A 21,371-nucleotide genomic window follows, 5' to 3' on the forward strand; every position below is an offset into this window, starting at 1 on the left:
AGGCCCTGACCCGCGCTGGGAGCCCTCTCTGACCCCTGCATCACTTCCTCTCCCAATTCTTTGCATTGCCTACTCTTGTCACGACTCAGCCTTTAAAGTCACGACAGTGACATCTCATCCTGTCTTCCCCCACATCCTCCCCTTCTCCGGGTTGGCCTCTGCATAATTACAGATCTCTGTGACACTTTGATTAAAGTCTGCCCCCACTCGCGACCCAAGGCTTTCGGAGGCCACACTCTAGATTGTTTCCTCCCACTGCATTTCTTTTCTCCCCCCGCCCCCTTGCCTAGCATAGGTGATGGATAAATAGAGGCCATAGTTTGAATGATGACCAGAAAGGTTCAGGCTGGGAACCTCAGTAGAAATGAGGCAGAGCTTATTGCAAGGCCAGGAAGGGTGTTGAACTTCTGAGCACTGGGTTCAAATTCTGTCACTGACAGGGAATTCCCTTGTGGCAGAGCAGGTTAAGGGTCCAGCTTTGCTGCGGGTTCAATTCCTGGCCCGGGAAGCCAGGAACTTCCACAAGCCTCAGGTATGGCCAAAAAAACCCAAACCAAAACCTTTAATAGTTTCACCTGCCCTGGGCTGCCCCAGCTTGGAGCCTGCCCTGCCCTCCAGCAAGGAATTAACCCAGACTCAGCATCAGGCTACTTCCCAAATGCTGCCCCCACTGCCTCCAGCTCTTGCTCCTACCTTTGGCCCTTCTCAGTACCCCTGCATCTACCAGTCCTCAGGGGAGCCTCTAAGACACTGGAGGTCTATTAAGTGCTCAGGAGGGGATGGCTGGTGAGCTATGTGGAGACTAAAGAAAATGCCTTTCTTTGCCCCTGGAATCAAAGAAAAGGTCGATCGCCTAGCTTTGCTTGAAGCCAACTGGCCAGCTAGGTCTCCTGGCTGCAAAGTGGGGTGGGTCACTTGAAGGAAAGGACAGTTACCCCCATGGTCACTCCCTGAGACTCTGATCCTGGGAGTCTGAGGGGTGGCCTGGACTTAGGGAGCATTTGTTAAGCTCCAAGGTGACTTGCCTCTGCAGCCAAGGATGAGAGGATCCTCCCCTTTGAGGCTCCTATGTTTCCCAAAATTTGCACCGAGGACCCTGTGAGTTGGAAGGCTGGGCTTGGCCCAGGAATTTGCATTTCTGATACCCCACCCCAGCAGCCCTCATGTTTGAGAACCTCTTTCAATCTTCACATTCAGGAGTTCCCGTCGTGGCGCAGTGGTTAAGGAATCCGACTAGGAACCATGAGGTTGCAGGCTCGGTCCCTGCCCTTGCACAGTGGGTTAATGATCCGGCGTTGCCGTGAGCTGTGGTGTAGGTTGCAGACGCGGCTCGGATCCCGCGTTGCTGTGGCTTTGGTGTAGGCCGGTGGCTACAGCTCCGATTCGACCCCTAGCCTGGGAATCTCCATATGCCGCGGGAGCGGCCCAAGAAATAGCAACAACAACAACAACAACAACAACAAAAAAGACAAAAGTCAATCTTCACATTCACACTAAGGAGATCCGATCATCCCCATTTTACAGATGAAGAAACAGAGGTTCAGCCACTGCCCAAGGTCATCTAAGCTGGAGAAGGGCTGTGGTTCATAAGCCCACCTGCCCGAATGAAAGTGTCTCACGGATGGAGTAAGGGAGAATCTGTTGAATCTGTTGCCTCCAAAAGGGAGGGTCCTCCTATGTCCCCTTCCCCTACCAGGCAGTGAGGGAAGGCTTGAGCCAGGGTCACCTCCCTAGAGCAGAAGGGAGTAAGGGGTAAGGCCGCGTCTGAAGAGCCTGGCTGTGCCCTGTGAGCTCTGCTGTGGGGAGAGTTCCCAGCAAGGAGGAGGAGAGCATTATACGGAGACTGCGTCCTGCCCAGCAGGCTTGAGTCTCCCAAGGAGAGAATGTTTCTCAAGGCTTTTTTTTTTTTTTTTTTTTTTTGGCAGAGTGGGGCCTGGGGAAGGGCAGGGAATGGAGACAAGGAGGAACCGCCCCACCTGCCCCACAATTTCCCCACTGGTCCTGCAGGAGAAGCCTCGGGGCCAGGGGCCACAATGGCCCACTGCCCATCCCCTGGCTCCCCGGAATCCAGACAGGGGGTGGCCTCCTTGCAGTGATGGCCATTCTCTTTCCCTCTGTTTGTGCAGCTGTGGCTACCCAGGATCCTCTTTGAGCTTGTCAACAGCCCCAGAGGGGAGACAGCAGGTCATTACCATGTGTGACAGAAGCACACTAACGCTGGGGGTGGGGGGAAGGGGCGCATAATTCCCCAGGGGGCTGAGGGTCTGCTCTGTGCCAGGCCAGGCCAGTGATTCTTGACCTGGTCATTCAACAGGATCATGTAGGGAGATTGGCACAAATTCAGACGTGGGGCCCCAACCCCACCTCACCTAACCCAGTGTTTGCATCTCCGATGAGCACCTTGGGGTTCTGAGGTTGGGCCAGTGTTGGCTGAGAACCTCAGGCCCAGCACAGTGTCCACCTCCATCACTATGACCCTGACACGTGAGCAGGAGGGGGGCCAAGAGACCCTCCAGTCCCTGTACCATAATCTCCATCAGGACACCAGCCACCCCTAAGAAACATTAATGCTTCCAGAGAAATCCCCTGGCCAGCCGGTCCTTCAACCAGAGTACAAGCCCGTCCTGCCAAGGACTTCTGGACCCCGTGGTCTCCCTGTTTTGCAGGTGAGGACAGCAAAGGTAGAGAAGCTGGACAACTTGTTCCAGGTCACACAGTGAGTAGGTGAGGCTGGGCCTGGGTGGCCAAGAACCCAGGCCTTGCTCTGGGGCTCAAGACCCATCCCCAAATGCTGCCACCAGTGGGTGCAGGGGAAGGAGGGCAAACCCATGGGTTAATGGATGGAGGCTGAGACCCTGGCAGTGGGATTGCCAAGCTGGGACTGGATGGTGGGATGGCAGGCGTAGGAATCCTTCACACGGCATCTGGACTCCAGCCCGAGCAGGCGCAGCCCTAGTAGGAGGCCTCTAGGTCGGGCACCTTTTAGCAAAGCCGTTTTGTATTTTTAGCCGCTGAATATGGTGAGAAGCAGTTTAGGTATCCAGTGGCTGGGACTCCCCCATCCCTCACATACCAGGGCATGGAGCGGGGGGGGGGGGGGGCATCCACCTCCCACTGCCCTGCAGTAAGTCCTGACCTGGGCAGGACAGCAGGCCTTCTGCTGGAGTCTGGTTCCCCATCAACCCAAGACCCCCTACCCACCTCCCCTCCTTGCTCCAATTCTTGCCCTGAGCTGGGGCTGACAGCCACCCCCACCACTGGTGATTCCACTCCTGGTAGGTCACAGTCTAGCCTGCTTCCCACTTGCTGCTGAATCACTATCACCCAGGGAGTCAGAGGAAGGAGAAAGGGAGGGGAGGCGGGGACTAGCATTTCCCTCTGGCGCTGCCAGAAGCTAATGTAATTGAAAAGGCCTCCCAGGTTGTCCTGACGTGGCTCCATCAGGCCACTTGGCCTTTTCTGCAACTGGTCCAGGGGCGACCAAGACCACAGGTACAGTGACGAACCATCCTGGGCAAACTGGGACATGGGACTTTAAGGACTCATGGGAAGGTCGCAGACAAACCAGGAGAGTTGGTCACCAGATGGTCCATAGGTCAGGCCTGGCTGGGAGAAAAAGGAGCAGGGTTCCTCCACCCAGGACCATATCCATCCCCCACTTAAACAGGGACTCCTGAGTCTTCCCCCCACCCCACCCCCACCACGGGATATAAACAGTTCATGTCTTGGCCGTTCCTCATAGGATGATGCTGTCTGCAGAGGGAGGGTAGGTGCAGGAAGCGGAGACCCCACTTCAACTCTCGACTGCTTGCTTGCCGGGTGGTCAGTTGAGCTACCTCCTTCACCTCTTGAGCCTCTATCTCTCTGTCTGTGGAGTGAGGATAATAACTGTACCAACCCCTGAGCATTTGGGGAAGATGAAACATAGAGTCCTCATAAAGGGGTTCACAGAGTGCCCAGCACAGAAAATGCTGTAGAAATTATTCTTCTTTCATGCCTGGATCTGACCCCACCTCTGTCGCTACGCAAATGACAGGATCTGACCCCACCTCTGTCGCTACGCAAATGGCAAAGACCTGTTTGAACTTGGACCCTGGCAGAACCCCCTAAAACCAAAGGAAGGGCCTTCTTCTTAAGGACCCCACCATGAAGCTGACAGCACAGTGCCACGCAGGGGTGAGCCCAGCCCCCTAGGCAGAGTTTTGGACTTTGACAGACTTGGAAACCAGCGCTGGTCTCTGTCTGGTGCTGTCCACGGGGGGAAAGCTGGTTTGTACACACAGCATCTGAACAGGGCTCATCTGGAAATAATCATATCTTCAGGGTGACATTGACCCACAGGAATTGGCAAGCCCTGGATTTCTTTATTGGGATGCGTTTGACCTCCCAGGAGCAGCAAATGCTCAGAGCCCTGAACCAAGAGATGTGAAGGGCTCTGAGTTTTTGTGCTAACAGCACCCAGAAGGATCAGCTTTCCTTCCCCCCCACCGCCTTTCATTTCTCTTGGTGAGACATGCTGTGCTCCTTCCCCGGACATTCCAGCGAAGGGGCCGGAGTTGGAGACAGAAAAGAGGGAGAGGCTGGAGGGAGGGGGCGGCTAAGGCATTTCACAGTCCCTGCGTCTCGGCCACCTGCTTTTGCTTCCCCGCCCTCTGCCCTTTCTTCAACATTCCCGACAGGCATCTGCCCTTCAGTGCTCTGAAGGAGGCAGAGGTGGTGTTAATCCACTTTATGGATGAGGAGACTGAGGGGTCCTGAGGGCTTCAGTGGCTTGCCCGGCCTGGGGAAGCTCCACTGGCATTCCTGACCCAGAGGGTGCCCCGTGCCGAGGTCCACCAGGGAGAGGAGGCACAAACAGCAGAGCAGGCTCTCTCGCTGGGGAAAAGAGGTGGCCATGCTGCTGGTCAAGGTTCCCGGAGTGAGAGGCAAAGCCAGGAAGAGCCCCTGAGGCCAGGGAGAGGCTGGGAAAGGAAGCACAGGCTGGAGCCAGCTCTGTGGAAGGGCGCCGAGTCCTTGGCAGGTGGAATTCTAGTGCTCCAGAGCCATGCCCTCCGCTGCCTGCCACCCCCGTCCCTCACTCCCATCAGCAAGTGCCCTGGCAGAGAAGGACACGCACACAGTGCCAGCCTGATGTTCTCACCCTCCTGTCTGCTGGCTGACATTGGCCGCTCGGCCCAGGATGCCTGTCTGCAGAGCCTGCGGCTGCTGGGAACTACTCAAGAAGCCGGCTGGGTTGCCAGAGGGCTGTGGGTGACCTTGAGAGTTAAGTGGTCTTGAGGACGTGGGTGGTACCTAGAATATGGGGGCTGGGGGCACCGGTATGCGACCTTGGCTGGGGGAGTGATGTGGAGCCCTGGAGGTATATCTCCTGCTGCTGATGGTTTTGACTGCTGTTGTTAACCAAGCAGCACTTTTTCAGCTCCTGCGGGAGGCTGCCTCATGAAGGCCTGTGCTGACATGGAAGAAATACGTGACATGCATCTGGCCTGCAAGTTTGGGGTGAAATTAGGGGAACAAAACGACACAGCACAGTGAGAAGGCTAACATTCTGAGCCAATCCATGCCGAGAGTCACAGCAGAGGTTATCCTCCAGGTGCAGAGAAAAGAGAGCTCTCAGGGCTGCAGGACATCCAAGCCGGCTTCCTGGAGGAGGAGGCCCTGAGCTGAACCTGGAGGGATCAGGGGAGTTTGGATCCATGGAGAGGGTAGAGAGGGGAAAGTTCGAGGAGTAAGAGGAAGAGTTGAACCACTTGGGGGGGGGGTGGTGAGTAGTAGGGGGACAGGCAGGGAAACACCAGGCTGGGGGTGGGGGCTTTGATGTCCATCTATGAAATCTAAGAGGTTTCAGAATTGGGGACTGATGGGGTCAGATGGCTGGAGAAAGGTTTTTTGTTAAGAGGTGAGCTGGACAGCTGGGGGAGAGGTGGCGCTGGAGAGAGGCTGTGACAATTCTGGGACTGAAGGTCAACAGACAGTTTCTGCGCCCGGCTCTGCCCCTCAGCCCTTCAGCGGCCAGGGGACATGGGCAAGTACTTTTCTTTTTTTTTTTTTGTCTTTTTTTTGCTATTTCTTCGGCCGCTCCCGCGGCATATGGAGGTTCCCAGGCTAGGGGTCGAATCGGAGCTGTAGCCACCGGCCTAGGCCAGAGCCACAGCAACGCTGGATCCGAGCTACATCTGCAACCTACACCACAGCTCATGGCAACGCCGGATTGTTAACCCACTGAGCAAGGGCAGGGAGCGAACCTGCATCCTTATGGATCCTAGTCAGATTCGTTTCCGCTGCGCTGCGATGGGAACTCCCTAACAAGCATTTTGGAAAGGTAGAAGAAACAAAGCCACCAGGTCACCGTGGTAAAGTTAAATACTGTTTTGTGAAACATGGGTTTCAGATGTCTGTCTCCTTATCGACTTGCCTGTCTATCTGTATTGGGTTGTGATGGGAAATTTCTTACTATGGCAGAAAAAGGTTTAGAAACACCAGCAAATTCTTGAGACCTCAGTTTCCCCCGAGCGTTCCCTCTGAGGGTCCTCACAGGCTGTTAACACTCGGTGAGACCGAGCCTGCTGGCCCAGGATCCAAGCAAGGAGGCTCTGAGGGAAGGGGTGCAGGTCAGCTGAGGGCTGGAGAACGGTGGGCGGTTTCCATCCCGCCGAACCCCTCTCTGGGTTTTTGTTCTGGCTTTAGAGAGTCTTTGCACGGCATGGTCGTGAGGGGCAGCGACCTCCAGGGAAGTCGGACGGAGGGGGCGCGGATCTGTTCTTTGCCCCCATCTGTGCTCTGATCTAAATTGTGGCACTGAGGGCCCTTGTGTCCAACAAGAATCCGTCATTCTCCACAGGGGCATGTTTTCCAGGGGTCTGAGAATGGGCCCCATTGTGACCGTTCGGACAGTCCAGAGGCCGGAATTCCTGCCCCGGGGCAACAAAGCTGAATTCCTGGGGAGGGAAGAGGTCCTGGCACCCCACCCCCCACGCCTCACCCCAGCTGTGGCCCAGAGAGGCCCATGCCAGGGCGATCGCAGACCCAGAAATCTCCCAGGCCTCGAGCAGGCTTCCCGAACATCCCAGAGCATCTCTACCGTTGCTCCCCCCCTCCCCCACAGCAAAAGGACCAAGCACTGTCTGTCTGTCTGTCTGTCTTCTCACCATGACTGGACTCACCTCCCTGGGCAAAGGCCCTGAGTGTGTCTCTAGCCTGTGTCCAAGAATGTGAGTGGGACAGAGCCTGGCTTGGGACAGAGGCAGTTTCCTAACCTCTCTGTACCTTCATGTGTCAAAGGGAGAATATTATGAGTTGCTACCTGTGTTGCGGGGATTACCTGGGATAATGTGTAAAGCTCTTACAATGGCATCTGGCATGTGGAGAGGCCCCCTGGCCAATAGCCTGGGTTCAGAAGCAGAGCTAGATTTATAGCGTGGTGGAGGCCAGCGTATACGAAGTGTTGTGGGACCCGCCCTCACCAGTAGGTGCTGCATCAAAGCCTGGCTCTGTTGCCCAGGCTGCCAGCTCAGGAGGGAAAACAAACAGGTGTGGGTCCCAGCTGTGTGCTCCAAGGCATCCTGCCCAGATGGTGACTGACACGCTGCCACCGGCGGAGAGGGAGGACAGGGCAGAGACATAAAGCTGGTTTCCTACAGGGGACATGAAGCCGCTTGGCCCTCTGCTGTGAGCTCTCTGCTCTGCCAGATTACTCCTGCCTGTGGGGGTGCCCTGGACTTCTGGGGACTGTAGGCCAGACCTGGGAAAACACTGGAAGGGGCAGTGACAAAATGCTGTGATGAGGTTCAATTGTGGAATCCCCAGAGAGAAAGGCAAGTAGGTTTTCCATGTTTGGAGGGCTTCCCTGTCTCTCTTTAAGTGCAACTGTCCATCCATCCATCATCCATCCATCATTCATCCATCAATCCATGCATCCTTCCTTCCATCCATCCATCCTCCATTCATCATCCATCCATCCACCCATCACCATTAATCTATGTTTTGACTGAGGGGCTGCTGTAGACTCAGCCTTGTGTCTGAGCAGAAGTGGTGGGAAACACAGTGCTGCCCTCACAGGGCATACCGTCTAGCTAGAGACACAAGACAAACACCCAGGAAAAGGAAACATACAAGTCACCGTGTAAGCCTGGTCAAAAGGACGTGTTGTGGGGGCTTTCCCCAGAAGGGGCAGTCAGAGTGGTCCAGGGTGGTTGTGGGGGCTGCCTGGAAGAGGAGGGCAGTAGGGCCATCCTTGAAAAATTAATATTTAGAAAGAGCAGAGGCAGGAAGGCGAGTGTGTGTGTGTGTGTGTGTGGGGGGGAGGGCTGATGTGAGCAAAGGTGCAGGGGCAGAAACGGATGTGGGATGGTGTGTATGATGCCTCTGGGAGGCTGTAGGCCTGGGGAGACAGGACACACAGCTGGGGCTGGACTGCAAGCAAAGGGAAATGGCCCAGATTTTTGGAGCAACCCAGTGGCGATGTTTGTTACAAAAGGTTTTCCCCTGGAAGGTGGTGACACCAGCTCTGTGGCTGAGAATCAGGTTCCCATCTGGTTCTGGTTTTCCCTGCTCAGGATGCAGGCTGGGGACTTGTTTCAGGAGACAGAAGACTGCTTTGCACCCTGAGGTACAGTGGCCCCCCTTTGCAGAGGTATGCCTCAGCTGTGTGTATGTGTGTGCGCGTGTGTCAGACAGACTGCTGAGTAGACCTCCGGTTGCTCCTTGGCCATGGGCCCCCTCACCCCCAGCCCTGGCCTAATGTGGAGCTGGGGTTGGAAAGCTAGGAGCTTGGGCTGATGGCTTCCTGCTTCCCACAGAGGCCCAGGAGCCCGTCCAAGGCCCAGCTGTGCTTGTTCCGACCTCGGCCTCTGTGGGAAAGGGTGCTTGGAACAGGGCCCCAAGCTTCTCCCAGGCACCTAATCCACCTCCACTTGCGCTGCCTAGGAGGGCCTGGTCACCGATGACAGAGAGAGAACCCAGATTTTCCCAGACTCCACATCCCAATCGCATCAACACTGAGCACCCAGATGTGCCAGGCCCCTTGACACCGGCTTTATGTTGTCTCTGAGGCAGGTCCCTCAGGCCCGTTTTACAGATGAGGCTCAGACAGGTCAGGTAACTTACCAGGTGCCACACAGCAGTGAGGAAGCAAGGCTGCAAGCTCGGGGTTATCTGTGCTTATGGCCACGACAGGTGCCCTCCCACCGTCTCAAATGTCTCCCAAACTTCCAAGGCCCAGGGAGGGGCACCTTCTCCAGAAAGCCCAATGACTTTAACCCCTCATGGCACAGAGTGTCCCAATTCTGCCCCAACACCTAGTAAAGCCCTACCTGAAGGTGCCCGATAACATTCTCTGTGATCATCCATGGAAATGGCCTCTGTCCGCACAGACCAGTGTGGCGGCCATCGGCCACTGTATCTGTAGAGCACTTGAGTGGCTAGTGTGACCCAAGAACTACATTTTTAATCTGAATTAGAATTGTAATGTAAATCGCCACAGTGTGCTGGGCAGTGTGGCTTAGACCAAAAGCCTGAATTGGGAACCAGTAGGTTTATGTGGTTCACATGGGGATGTGTGTGCGCAGCTGCCTGGGTTCAAAGCCCAGCTCTGCCAGAGAGATTTAGGGTCTCTCCGTCTTCATTCCCACTCTGTAAAATGAAGAGACTGACAGGACCCGCCTCACTGGATGGCTGGGGATAAAACAAGTTAACACCTAGTCAGTGCCTGGCACATAGTGAGGCTTGATAAATGAGAGCCTCCAGCCCACGCCGCCATCCTCCAACCCTACCCCTAACCCTAACAGGGCTCTGTGCATGCGCTGAGGTTAACTTGGGGGGTGGGGGGCTGCTGGAGGAGGAGCTTGGGAAGGATGTGGGGATACTGGACTGGCTGGCCCCAGTGGGGTGGACCAAGGCTTGGGGTGTCTGTTTAGAGATGAAGAAACCCAGGCTAGGGAGTTTCTGTTGTGGCTCAGTGGTAAAGAACCCAACTAGTATCCTTGAGGACTCAGGTTCAATCCCTGGATCTGCTCAGTGGGTTAGGGATCCAGCATTGCCGTGAGCTGCGGTGTAGGTTGCAGGCGTAGCTCAGATCTGACATTGCTGTGGCTGTAGCTGTGACTGGCAGCTGCAGCTCTGATTCAGCCCCTAGCCTGGGAATTTCCATATGCCGTGGGTGTGGCCCAAAGCCACTTTGCCAGTGTAGAGGGTGGCGGAGGTAGGAGGTGGCAGAGTTGGGCAGTTCAAGCCCCATCTAAATGACCCTGTTCCTTTCACATTCTGCAGGAGTCCCCGTGGCTGCCAGACTACCCAGGGGCCTTGGCCCCATTGACCCCAAGTGTTAGGAGTGACAGCCAAGCCTGGATCCCTCTCACTGCTGGACCAAGTGGCTGACATAATGAAGCTAAGGGGGAGTCCCAGGAGACACGACACTGGGCCACCCAGGGTGGGGTTCATGAGATCTGGGGGATGGCAGCCCTTGCTGTGCCTATTTCCTTGACTGGGCTCCACGTGCCTTTTGCAAAGAGTCTTCCAGCTCCAGGCCTCGGATCGGAGGGCAATCTGGGAGTCCTGGGCAACCGCTTCCTGCCCCAGCCAGCCTCCTGCCACCACCAGACCTGCTCTCCCTCCTCTAGGTCAGCCTGGCTCCAAGTGCAGTGAAGTCACTGTTCACTCAGACACCCATTACAGATCCCAGCAGGCTGGCCCTGGGTTCCTGCCTCCACCCTGTAAGGACGTCACTGTGAAGTCCCCAGAGGCCCTGGAGCAGGCATGAGCCCTTGGACCCCAGAGCATGGTGGGGAACACGGGGTGGGGGGGATGAAGGGAGCAGGTCAGGCCACCCCACCCAAGGGAGCCCTTCTTTCCCACAGATGGAAGGGGCAGGCATACTACTATTATTGCTGTCATTATTATCACTAATACCATAACTGACAAGAATGGTGTCTTTTTTTCAAGCATTGACATTTTCCCAGGTACCAAACTAAGATCTTGACACAGATCAGCCCATTGTATCCTCACAACACTCCTATGTGGTAGGTTCTCTCCTTTTTCCCATTTTACAAAAGAGAAATGGAGGATCAGAGAGGTTACGTCACTTGCCCAAAGTAACACAGCTTGGGAGCCCAAGCTACCATGTCCAGGGCTCAAATCATTTACCACCTTGTGGCTGATAAAGCCAACTGTAAAGTTCAGACGGATAAGCTCAGTTAGGAGGAGGTAAAACCAAGGCAGAGACTCAGGGCCAGAAACACTGAGTTCTAGATACTCTCTTCTCACAGCTTCAGCTCTAGTGTGAGCACAGCTGCGAGGAAGAGGAAGCCTGGCCGTGACATGTGGCAAACGTCCATGACCACCTGCTCAGAGAGGCACAGTGGCTTCTGATTCTAATGGCCTCTCATCCGAAGTACCAAGGCCAACAGCCTCCCCTGCCCCGGCTGCTTCTCGGAGGCTCTGCGGCTGAAGGGTCCCTTCCTGGGCTTGGGCTGCAGCCCAAGCACGGCCTCATCTGGGGCAGGTTTTACAGTTTCCAGAGAGGCTGCTTCTCTCAGGGGAGTTTTCGTAAATTCGGGGGACAGTGATGCTGGCGGATGCTGGTCCTGAGCTCTGCCTCCCTCTGACTTCCTCTCCTTCCCCCACTTCAGCTCTTTGCCCAACACTGCTTCCTGACACCCCACAAACCCAACACAGTACAGTGCCTGTCTCTTCCTTTGTACGTCTTACTACCATCAGTATATCTCTGCTGCTTCCTCCCCTCCACTGTGGGCTCTAGGAGGCAGGAGCTGTGATGTCTCCCTGGGCCTTGCCCAGGACCACTGGTGTTTGCTGAGTGAAGGCGCAAAAGCCCTGCCTACTGGCAACCAGGCTCAGGGCTGCTGGGTGGTCCCGACGGGCTGGCCACGGCTGCAGTGTTATCCTGAGCTCTCCTCCAGGCCCACCGTGGGTCTCCACTCTCCCCTTTTCCTCCCAGGAAAGCCCAGTGGAAGTGCCACTTCCTCCAGGAGACCTTCCCTGATAGTGACAGATGCGTCAGCAAGCACGGGTGTGTGTTTGCATAAAATACAAAAGGACCTGAGCAGACTCACAGTCACCCTCCTTTCCACTCTGCTTACAGAAACTCAGTGCTTAGGGACTCAGGGCCAGGTGCCCCAGGCCAGGTCCGAGTGATGCTTGCCCACCTTCCCTGCAGCTGCTGCCTCTTTCCTCTGATTCCCTGGAGCATCACCAGCAGCTCCTTCCTCAGTAAGCATTTGCTGAGCACATATTAGGTGCCAGGCCCTGGGGTCCCAGCAGTGAGTAAAACAGGACTCATCCCTTGCCTGGAGGAGGACAATAAACAATAGATAAAGCCCATTGATAAACTGGGCTAAGAGCCAAAGACAGGGATAAAGATGCTGAAATGCAGGAAGAAAGAGAGGGCTCTTGAGGAAGAGAAGATCAAAAGAGTCTGAGGGGCAGATGGAAAGGCCGAGGCAAGGGCTGGGGGCTGGGGAAGGCATAGGGGCTGAGCTGGGACAGGGACCAGGCCTTCCCAGGCAGAGGCCCCAGGAAAGCTCCCAGAAGTCATCCTAAGCCCAGTGAAAGCCACGTGGGTATTGCCTCACACAGGCTTTTTGGAAAGCGCCCTCCCCTGCTATCTGGAGGTGGGTTGGAGGCAGACAAGGCAGTGGGTCCCAGCACCCCCGCCCTTGGGTGGGGCAGCCCTGCAGCTGAGATGAGGCCGGGTCGCCCACGGGGTAGCTGGTTGATAACACACCGCTTTTGGCTGTTTTGCCTCCCTCGTCCTCCCTCACCCCTTCACTGGTCTCTTCTTCCCACCCCCCCAACCCGCCACCCACCCCAAAAAAAACTGTCTGAGCTCAAATCCTCATCCCCAGATCTGCTTCTGCAGGATTCGGAACCGAGACACCCACCTCTTCCCGTCCCTGGCTTGAAGTGGCCCCACCAAGATTCTCAGCCCAGCACAGTGCCCAACACAGAGCAGGTGCTTCACTCAGACACCCCGGGTGTGGCCAATGCGAGCGAGCCACGGCCTCTGGCTCCCGAGGCAGCAGCCTGTGGCTTTGCTGGTCTCCGTGGGCCTCACAGGTGCCCTCCTCTGCTTTTGGTGGGGGCTGGGCACTCCCAGCTAAGAACCTTGAATTCTTTAGCTTGGCAGGCACAACCTTCTCTAATCAGGAGCCTGCCTCTGCCTAATTAAATCAGACCTGACTACAGCCCAGCTCCCACTTCCCCATTCCCACAGCCCAGCTCCCACTTCCACTTCCATCCAGAGAAGCTGGGAGCAGGCTCTGTCCCCTGTCTCTCAGCCAGGCTCCCTGTCAAGGCTCCCTAAGGGCCTCCAGGTGCTCTTCTATGCATCAGCATGCAGAATGCTCTGGAAATCGGCTGGGAGAGTTTGAGAGCTGAAAGGAATATCGGACTCTGAGTCAAAAAGCTGGTCGGAGTCCAGTTTCTCTGGGTGACCTCAGGCAAACCACTGCCCACTCCGGGCTGCGGAACCCACTCGCGCAACGTGGGGGCTGGGCTGGAGGATGTCTGTGGAATGCTGGGCTCTGAAGGCCGGGACTGCAGGCAACCTTCCCCTCCTGCTTCTCTGGATGCAGCCGGATGGGTGAGCCTGCTGTGCTGGCTCCAGAAACTGCAAACTCACGTAGCTGCAAGCTGAGCTGTGAGTGTTCCGTGGGCCTCAGATAGCCAGAGAGGCCTCTGGCTTCTCCTCCAGAATGTCAGCCCTTCAACAACAGCACTAATAATAATAAGCCCATTGATTCTGAGCATGCATCATGCAGCATCTAAAGACTTGTGAGCTTTATTAAGGAGGCACACAGGTAAGAACCAGGCTCTCCCACCAGACTGCCTGGGTTCTAGCCATCTCTGCCACTGAGCACCTTTGCCAGTCATGCGACCTCTCTCTATTTCTTACTGGCACAATCTGTAAACTGGGGAGGAATAACTGTATCTATCTCATGGATGAAGGCAAAAATTAAATGAGCTAAATAAAACATGTTAATTTCTTTTTGCTAACACCCTGGGCTGCCTGTTACTTGCCCTGGTAGAGAGTTGGGCCCTGGGGAGTTCCTGCTGTGAGACAACAGGATAGGCAGCATCTCTGGAGCACTGGGACACAGGTTTGATCCCTAGCCCAGTGCAGTAGGTTAAGGATCAGGCGTGACTGCAGCTGGGGCTTAGGTGGCAACTGTGGCTTGGATCTAATCCCTGGTCCGGGTACTCCATGCCATGTGGTGGCCAGAAAGGGGGTCAGGGACAGAGTTCAGTGGTTAACGAACCCGACTAGTATTCATGAGGACATGGGTTTGATCCCTGGCCTTGCTCAGTGGGTTAAGGGTCTGGCGTTGCTGTGAGCTGTGGTGTAGGTTACAGACACAGCTTGGATCCAGTGTTGCTGGGGCTGTGGCGTTGGCCAGCAGCTACAGCCCTGATCTGACCACTAGCTTGGGAACCTCCATATGCTGTGGGTGTGGCCCTAAAAAAAAAAAAGACAAAAAGGAGGTGGGGAGAGAAAGTTGGGCATTTGAGTTCCCTGGTAGCTTGGTGGGTTAAGGGTCTGGTGTTGTCACACCTGTGGTGCAAGTCTGATCCCTGGCCTAGGAAACCCCACATGTCACAGCCAAAAAAAGAAAAAAGAAAAGAAAAGAAAAAAAAAAAGACAGACAGAAAGAAAGAAGAAGAAGAAAAAAAGGGCATCTTAGGGCTCAACCCCTAGACCTGTACCCACTGGCCTTCAGAAATGGCCTGGGGGAAAGAAAGCATCAAAGCATCGCGTGCAGGGTAGCCGATCCTCAGAGCCAAACTGCAGGTACTTCCTGGGGGTGGGATGGGGTTCAAGAAAGGCACACAGTGGGTCACTGGAATCAATAAGCAGGGAGGATGCCCCCTGAAATGGGTACCCTCACCTCTCTACCCCTACATACCAGGCGGGCCACCTCGAGCTGCACTGAGAATGCCAGGCGGGCCTCACCCCTGGGCTATAGAGCAATTTGCACAAGGGCCAGAGCAGCTGGAACTACGGGAAGGTCTAGAAATCAGAGCAGCACACAGGTAGCAGCAGACCTCCGTCCCTAGGAACATGCATTTCCTCTTCCCAGAAGAGAGCAGAGGGAAAGGTTGCTAATGCGCCCCTCAACTCTGGAGGCTGGGAAGGATTAAAAAATCACCCTCTGGGATCTTTTTAGGGTGATGGAAATTTTCTAAAATTGGATTGTGGATGGTTTCATAACTCTGTCAATTTCCTGATTGTCATTGGATTAATTGTACACTTAAAATGAGTGAGCTTTGTATTATGTAAGTTATACCTCCATCAGGCTATTTGAAAAGCAAAATCTCCCTCCTGCCCTGAGCACTGGGGGAGGCCTCACCCAAACAGCCTCTGGTAGCAAGAGTCTCGGGCTGTGTGTCCTGGGTTGAGGGGTGGGGTTCAGCTTAATTTAGGACCACATGTTAGAGAGGGGGTGGGAGGCTTAAGGGCTTGGTCTGAGGCTGGAGTCACAGCTGCTCCCAAGGCCATGTCAAGTCTCAGTTTGGTTCAGGGATGGGAGACTTGGTTTTTTTGGATGATCCAAGAACCAGCCTCCCTGTGTTTATCAGAACACTGTGTCTGTCAGCTGGGCAGTGCCACACCCCAGAGGTCTGACCCCACAGCGGGAGGCCCTCAGTGAACACGGGCTCTGGACTGGCAGGCACTACAATTCCTGAGCCTTACACCTTGTCACCTGGTGAGAAGCCATGATTCCCCTTAAAGAATCCCCAAATATGGCAATGCCCTCAACTGCACCTTCAGCTGCTCCCCATCCTGTGATCACAGCAACAATGGGGGTACTGATTCAATTATTCTGCCCCGTGGTCTGATGAAATGTCCCTTCTTGCAATTTGGAGCTAGTTGCCCTGGGCCTGGCCTCTGTGCTTTTTTTCATTACACATCTCTGTGTGGTCAGGGCGGGGCACAGAGAATCTAGCCACTGAAACTTACTAGCTGAGAGGTAACTCAAGCAAGGTGAGCCTAAATTTCTCATCTGCAAAAAGGAGACATGAACTTCAGAGGTAACTGGTGGTTAAACAAAATAGACGGTGCTCAGGCGTCCACCACAGCTTCAGCCAAGTCTGCAAGCGCCTCCCAGGATGCTGGCTGGTGTAATATCCACTGTTGTCACAAGGTGGAGCCAGACACACACAGATTCCATGAACCAGGGCGCCTGAAGTGGCCCAGTTACAGTGGTGCCTGACCACCAACCTACCTTAAGACCTAATTTACAGGGCCTGCCTGTGAAGGGGGGAAGAGCCGCATGATTTCCAGAATGCTTGTTTCTCTCACATCTAACTTGCAGTGAATGTCTCTTTCTTACAGCCCTCAGCCCCAAGTCCAGACCCTGGTGGTTACACACGGGCTTGGACTATGATGATAACCAACTGGTCCTGAAAAGATCACAGAATGTCAGAGCCAGGAGGGACCCCAGAGACCCCCAAACTCTGCCCCTGCCCTGATGCTGAAGTGTAGAAGGGGTTAAAAACTGTCCCCAAATCACCAGCTGCTCACTGGATGCCCCATGCCCACCTCCTCTGGCCCAACACTCTGCCTCTCCAGAAAGACAGACTTTCTTTCAATTCCTTGAAACAGCCCCTCCTGCCTCCCACAGCAGCGAGCCAGGCCCTGTCTGTGCTGTCTGTCCCTCCTCTCAGACCACGAGCTCCCCGAAGGCAGGCTGAGCCTCGCCCAATTCCACGGCCCTGAGCCTCACACCAAGAAACGATGAATAATGCTTGAACGAACAAATGCTTCCTGCCTGGATGCCACCCGAGGAAGCCCTGGTCTACGGGCTGAAGACCTGGGTCGAGGTTCAGGTCTGCCACAGACTCCCTGTGTGTGTGTGTGTTTGGGGGGGTCGAGCTAGCCAGGGGACTGGTGACAATGCAGGGGCAGTAATTACAAGACTCCCCTCGAACAGGACATGGCAGCAAAGCAAGCCTCAGGGGCTCTGTGGGGGGACCCCCTCCTCCCACCAGCCCACCAGTTGAGCCTCCAAAGGGTGCCATCGCCCTGGGAGCAAGGGAGTGGGAACATGGGGTCTTGGGCAGGACCATCCTCCCGGGGCTGAAGTTTCAGGGCAACTCAAGCACAAGGCTGGGAAAATAGGAGTTCCTGTCGTGGCGCAGTGGTTAACCAATCCAACTGGGAACCATGAGGTTGCGGGTTTGATCCCTGGCCTTGCTCAGTGGGTTAAGGATCCAGCGTTGCTGTGAGCTGTGGTGTACCTTGCAGACGTGGCTCGGATCCCGAGTTGCTGTGTCTCTGGTGTAGGCCGGCAGCTACAGCTCCGATTAGACCCCTAGCCTGGGAAACTCCATATGCCGTGGGAGCGGCCCTAGAAAAGACCAAAAAAAAAAAAAAAAAAAAAAAAAAAGGCTGAGAAAATAACAGGGACCCCGCCCTGCTCCTGCCCTCGGTACCAGGTTACCCTTCCCAACCCTGCCACCTCCTTTCCATCCCAGCCTGTGGGAGCTGGAAGTCCTATGCCAGACCCGAACACAGAGTAACCCTCTCTGCCATCACAGGCCCATCTGAACTGACCAGTGTAGAGTCGGCCTCCTGCCAACGTGCTCACCTAGCACAACAGCCAGGCCCTCAGAAGCCCTTGCTCCCTGGAGCCCCTTTCAAGTGGGTTAGACACAGCTTCCTGTGGGCCCTCCTCCCACCAGCCCACCCAGGTTAAAGGGGACCATTGCAGGAGGTGGGCAGGGGCTTTTCCCACAAAGTTCTGTGCTTTTCTAGCCCCCAGTCTCCTGTGGACCCACGGTCCTGAGGTCCAGCTGGTTTTCTCACGCATCAGCATAGAGGCTGAGCAGCTGCCAGGGGCAGAGGTGCTGGAAGGACAGTGTGGCCCATGCCCTGGCCAGATGGGTGGTGGTAGGGCCTGCTGGATGCACAGAGCTGTCAACTGATGAGGGTCTGACAAGACTCAGTGAAGCCTGGGAACGGGGAATGGGCTGCAATTCCCAAGTCACCCGTCCCTTGGGGAGGGCCAGGGACCCAGAGGGCTCACAGATCCTGATGGCCAGTGGGTGCCTGGTGGTGGAGGGGGCAGCTTCACTCCACAGTTGGCAGCAACCCTGGCAAGAACTCCCAGAGCAGAGGGGGCTCTGGAAAGGCCAGCCTCGCTCCTGTCTTCACCTGCAGATTCCGTTCCCCGGACTTTTCTTTTTGTCTTTTTAGGGTTGCACGTGTGGCGTATGGAGGATCCCAGGCTAGGGGTCGAATCGGAGCTGCAGCTGCCGGCCTACACCACAGCCACAGCAACACAGGATCTGAGCCATGTCTGCAAACTACACCACAGCTCATGGCAGCTCCGGATCCTTAATCCACTGAGCGAGACCAGAGACTGAACTTGCATCCTCATGGATCCTAGTTGGGTTTGTTACTGCTGAGCCATGACAGGAACTCCCTCTACCCCCAGTCTTTTCGGAGTGGCCATGTACACCCAGGCCTGGGCTGATGGAAGCAGGGGAAGAAGGATAGAAAGTTCCCGTCCTCTGAGCATCTCTGGTGCCAGGTACCCTCCAGGCATTTACAGGCGTCAGTGACCTTAAACCTCATAACTATCCTCCCAGGGGGTCCTGCTGGCCTCTTTTGCAGAGGGGGACGCTGAGGTCTGAGAGAAGTGACTCATTCAAGGACACGAGCAGAGCTGGGTGTTCTGTTTTCTCCAGAGTTAGTTTAACTCAATTCAAAATTTCTTCCTGGTGGTAGCCTTGAGCCCTGAGTTCCTCAGCCTACGCGGTCCCTGGCACATGGCAGGGGCTCAGCGAACACCTGCTGGGTGAAGACGGCAGCAGAGACGCTCTCTAGGCTCTTCCCAGGACCTTCCATTGGCCTCCCAGGAAGAGGGAGGGGAGAGACGATGGGCTGACTCAGCATCTACTGTGCGCTCCACACACATCGTCTGTTTCACTCTCCTCGGCGCCAGGCAGGTAGATGTGACGTATGAAGCACGTCATCTGCAGAAGCCTGGGTCCCGAGATCCAGAGTCAGGCTCCCAAGTGAGCCTGACCTGGAATTTGACCCAAACTGGAATCTGACTGGGAGGAGGCTCCCCCAGTTCTCAGGGCCGTCCTGGCTGCAGGGCCACACACACTCCCTGCCTTCCTGCTGGGTCGTGAGGCAGGGCTGGTCAAGTCTCCCCTCTGTCCCCCTGGACTCTGCTCTCCTCCCTGGCAGGGGCAGCCTCAGCCCCCATCCCCTACTAAAATATTAACGGGGAGGGAGGTTGGGAGACCTTGTGAGGAGCGCCTTTTCCGGGGTCTGACCTTATGTCACCCCAGCCCTGGAGCAGCTGCCTGTCCCCTGCCTGGGGCCTCTGTCCCTGGACCTTGCCCAGTGCCTTCCACACCAGATGCTGGGCTGTCTCACAAGGCCCCGGCCCAGACCCAAACCTGGCGCTCCACCTGGACCGGGTAGGACAGCCTCCCTCTCTCGCTGGCCTGCCTGGGCATGGACTCGGTGGGTGGTGGGGGTGTGGACCCCAGGCTGGATGGAAGCTGGCCCTTTGGGCAGGCTGAGGCAGGGACAACTGTCTCTCCTCTACCAAACTGGCCCATTGTTTTAGGCCACAGCAGAGGGTGGCTCTGTGGCCCTGGGGCTGAGAAACAAAAACCTGTTTAGTGAGGCCCTGTCCCTCCCCTGCAGTTTTAAGAATTTACCCAGGATCTGGCTGGCTTTAAGGGAACAAACGAGCCAAGGGGACAGGCTGGGGCCTAGAACTCAGAGTGGTGGCAGGGAGCAGAAGACCCTAAGTGAACTACAGGAGCCCACTGTGTGCTGCTGGGGCAGGGGACTGGTGGCAGGTCCATGAGGGGGATGTGACGAGAGCAGGCACCCACCCAGCCCTGGCCTATCTTTCCCTCTATGGCATGGGGCCAAATGCGTGTATGGCCACCTGCCCACAGGCTCAGGCCCAGAGCAGAGCGCTGACGACGTCAGGTGACAAAGGGAGGCTGCAACCTAACTCCACTGAGGTGGAGAGTGCTGGTCACTCTGCAGTCTGACAGCGGGCAGTGCAAGTTTTAATCCTGGAAATAGCCCTGATGTGGTTTGGCTAACACCTGCCAGGTGCCAGGCCCAGGGGTCCAGAGAGGTGGGTTCCCGCAATGGGGGGAGACCATAAACAGACAGAGCGCCATGCCTGAGGCTGTGGGCTCTGGGGAGCCTCCCTGGAAAGACTGAGGGCTGAGCAGGACTCCGTCTGGGGTGGGAGGGGAGAGGGAACAGGAGTGCTCCAGGCAGAGGGAACGGCCAGGCCTGGGCTTGGAGGCTGGTGACACTGGCTGCATTCGGGTGCGGTCATCTAAGAATGAGGGTGGGGCTGGCGGGCCAGGAGCTGGAGAGGTAGGAAGACCAGTCTCAGGCCCTCAGGCCTCACGGGGCTGCACCTCAGCCAGACCTTCCTCCCAGGAAGGTGTGTCCTGCTGGGGGTCTAAGGACAGGGCTTGTAGAAGGCCTTTTATTTATTTACTTTATTATTATTATTTTGGCTTTTTAGGGCCACACCCGTGGCCTATGGCAGTTCCCAGGCTAGGCATTGAATCGGAGCTACAGCTACCGACCTATGCCACAGCAACATGGGATCTGAGCCGTGTCTGGGACCTGCACCACAGCTCACGGCAACGATGGATCCCTAACCCACTGAGCAAGGCCAGGGATTGAACCCCCGTACTCATGGATGCTAGTTGGATTTGTTACCACAGAGCCATGATGGGAACTCCTTAAAATTTGTGTTTTTTTTTTGTTGTTGTTGTTGTTGTTTTTACTTTTTAGGGCTGCATGTGCAGCATATGGAAGTTACCAGGCTAGAGGTTGAATCAGAGCTGCAGCTGGCAGCCTATACTATAGCCATGTCAATGCCAGATCTGAGCCACATCTGCAACCTATACCATAGCTCAGAGCAACACTGGATCCTTAACCCACTGAGCAAGGCCAGGGATTGAACCCTTATCCTCACGGATACTAGTCAAATTCTTAACCCACTGAGCCAGAATGAGAACTCCTAGAGGGCTCTTTAGAAACTTCAGATTCACTGTTTCAACTGGCTGTGAATTTAAACTTGATTAAAAAGAGGCATTTGCTGGTTCACATGGTTGACTGGGGTGGGCGTCCTGCCAACCTTAGCTCCTGTTTGTTATCACTGACGCCACAGGAGTGGCAGAGCTGAGGGACCCCTGCTTGGGGGCTCCTGTGCCTCTGGAAACCCTGCCAGGTGATGCCTGCCTCCCTGGCCTGCAGCCCAGCAGGGGCTATCTAGTGCTCAGACATAACTCAGCCAGGGAGAGCTGGGCTGGCAGGTGTGGCCCCAGGACGCTGGGTGGGTAGGCCATGTACACAG

The 21,371-nt window shown here is 55.7% G+C and overlaps 1 protein-coding gene across 5 annotated transcripts in view; it reads right to left on the reverse strand.

Moving 5' to 3' along the window:
* The window catches only part of SH3PXD2A (SH3 and PX domains 2A), a 261,793-nt gene that overhangs the window by 87,825 nt on the left and 152,597 nt on the right, over positions 1–21,371 (reverse strand). The gene's annotated exons all lie outside the window — the stretch shown is intronic.

Source organism: Sus scrofa, chromosome 14, assembly GCF_000003025.6.
Source record: "Sus scrofa isolate TJ Tabasco breed Duroc chromosome 14, Sscrofa11.1, whole genome shotgun sequence".
NCBI classification, from domain to species: Eukaryota; Metazoa; Chordata; class Mammalia; order Artiodactyla; family Suidae; genus Sus; species Sus scrofa.